Below are 2,902 nucleotides of genomic sequence, written 5' to 3' on the forward strand. Positions count from 1 at the left end.
GAGTAAGTGGCTAGATACTTGGGGGCATGAGTTGGCACCCAAAAAGCCACCCCTAGCGCAGTAGCACTCCCAAGCAGGAGGGCTCACACGTAGAGACGTCCCCAGGTGGGCAGAAACGCCCCCAGATGGGGTCATGGCGTCGTGAGGCCCTCCACGTGTACGACAGCCATGCCAGAATAGAAACACCCTCTAGTCAGGTGCCAGGTAATTAAAGATATTCAATACAGTTTCCCTTTCGAGCATTCAGGTACTATTAGGGCTCCCGAGCGTTTCAACGTCTTAAATGCGCTACGTTTCGTAATTAAGCGCTTTAATGAGTGCGTTACGTTTGAGATTAAAAGCGCTTTAAGGCGCTTTAAATGCTAGGGCAGTTTAAATAGCGCTGGGAATGTCGGAAAAAGGGTTGGAACCTTTGACAAATTTAGGAGAAACTCTCTAGTTGCTTGCCCGTGCTTGAGGATTACGTACAAGTGACTGGAGAATATTTTTGACTGAAGGGGACAACACACACACACATATACACAGTTTCTTTTACCACCTTCAGAGTGCCATACGCGGTGCTCAGATACGTCGGTGGACAGTTTTGGTGTTTCTTGCTGGCTGACTTGAGCGTCGGAGTGCAAACGGCCGCTAGGGCGCCTCTTTGTCCTCTTTTTTGCAGGAATTCAAAGGCAATCAGTGGGAAGGAGTCCTTAGCTGACGGTTGAGGTCGCGCACGAAGACGTCCCGGTCAACCGGATGGAACAGGAGGCACCAGTTAAAGTTTTTAAGTCCTCATCGTTTTTCGGCGATTGGAGGCACCAGTTAAAATTTGTAAGTCCTCATCGTTTTTCGGCGATTGGAGGCGCCAGTAAAAGTTTTTAAGTCCTCATCGTTTTTCGGCGATTGGAGGCACCAGTTAAAGTTTTTAAGTCCTCATCGTTTTTTGGCGATTGGAGGCACCAGTTAAAGTTTTTAAGTCCTCATCGTTTTTCGGCGATTGGAGGCACCAGTTAAAGTTTTAAAGTCCTCATCGTCTTTCGGCGATCGGAGGCACCAGATAAAAGACCTCAACGCCCTTGCGCGTCCTGAGGCAAGTTAAAGACCTCCTCGCCGTCGAGCGAGTGCAGGCGAGGAAGAGTAAAAAGTCCTCAGTGTTTCTGGGGGCGAGAAGATGTAACCCCTGGGGCAATGTAGAGGCACCAGTGAAAAGTCCTCCGTGTTTCTGGGGGCGAGAAGATGTAATCCCTGGGGCAATGTAGAGGCGCCAGTAAAAAGTCCTCCGTGTTTCTGGGGGCGAGAAGATGTAACCCCTGGGGCAATGTAGAGGCGAGTTAAAGACCTTCTCGCCGATGAGCGAGTTCAGGCGAGTTAAAGACCTTCTCGCCTACATGCGAGCTTAGGCAAGATAAAATCCTTCTCGTCTCGAACGAGTTCAGGTATGGCGCAGAGGGTGGAAGAAGTTTGGAAGGTGGCTAAGGTAGGTTCGAAGAGAACGCCTAGTCACCCGGTCTTTTGTTTTGAAGTTCAGGGAGGTAACGAAGGATCCTAAAAGGCGTTCCTACCCCCAGACAAAGAAGCAATGGCCAAAGCATGAGGCCAGAAAGAAGCTGATATCACCAAGAGTCTTTGGCGATCAGGAAGAGTTCAAATAGCGGCGAGAAGGTTAAATGTTTGATGAAGCAGGTCGAGTGGAGCGGTGTTTAAGCCAGTAACTGAGTTACAGTTCATCGCTTGAGGGATATTTTTACGATAAGGTTAATTGCCTTAAGGTTACGAATTGTTAAGTGTTTGTTGCTTAAGGCTGAAGTGATCCGAAGCAGTTAAGTCAAAGGTTGTACCTACAGTTTTCCAAAGTCATTTCTTTGAAATTAAACAAGCAAGGAAAGTTGAAGCGAGTGAAGAAGTTATAAAAGGAAAAACGTAGCCTTTGTCATTAATAGTTAACAGTTCAGAGCATATACACGAAGGGACATGAAGTTTATTACAAGTTATAATACAAGGGAAAGCACAAAGGTAGCAGATGAAGAAGAGTTGATTAGTCTTCAGCAGGAACGACTTTCCCATCCACCACTTCATTGTTCAGCGACACCATGCTGAGATCCAGGTCGGGGAACAGGCAAGCAAATTGTTCCCGCGCAGCTTCGAATCTAGCAGCCAGAATTTGAGCAGAGTTCAGCTTGAGTTCTTCAATTTGCTTCTGAAGTTCCTCAATCCGCTTCTTGAGGTCTTCAGTTTGCTCTTTCAGCTCTTTATTCTGTTGCTCCAGCTCTTCAACCTGTTTCTTGAGTTGTTCATTGGTCTCTTAAGCCTGGAGAAGGTCTTCAGTAACCTTCTTGGACTCCGCTTGCGCTTGGGCCAGTTCAGCAACTGCCTTTCCTTTCTCTTCGTTGGCTTTGGCAAGATCAACTATGGCGTCGTCCCTCGCCTTTTCCACCTGCCCAAGGAGGGTCTCTCATTCGGCTGACCTTTTCTTTAGTTTTTGCACCTTGACGGCGTCGGCCTTCATGAGACCCTCCAGGTCAACCACCCTGACGCGAAGGGGCACAATCTTGCTCTCCAGTTCGACCTTCTCTTGAGCAAGTTGATGCACCTTGTGGCGAAGGTCGGCGGCCTCCTTGCGCGCCAGCCTGAGCTCGGTGTTCATTGCATCCTCCACTCGGGAGTGTTCGATTTCTGCGAGCGTCAGGCTGAAAGACAACTTCTCCACCTCGACCCTCATGGTGTTGTTTTCGGTTTTGAGGTTGAAGAGGTCGTCTTGGAGCCTCCTGGTTGAGCTCTCCACAGCTCTGGTTATGATCGCCGGGATATCTTCTGCTATGGTCTTCAGCTTAGCAGATAGAGGCTCCCACATCCTAGTGACCTCCAAAGGGAGGTTTGCTGCTTGGAGAGGCACCAGGTGAGCCTGTTGTTGGTTCTCGTC

This window comes from Phaseolus vulgaris, chromosome 1, assembly GCF_051622355.1.
Source record: "Phaseolus vulgaris cultivar YP4 chromosome 1, ASM5162235v1, whole genome shotgun sequence".
Classification (NCBI taxonomy): Eukaryota; Viridiplantae; Streptophyta; class Magnoliopsida; order Fabales; family Fabaceae; genus Phaseolus; species Phaseolus vulgaris.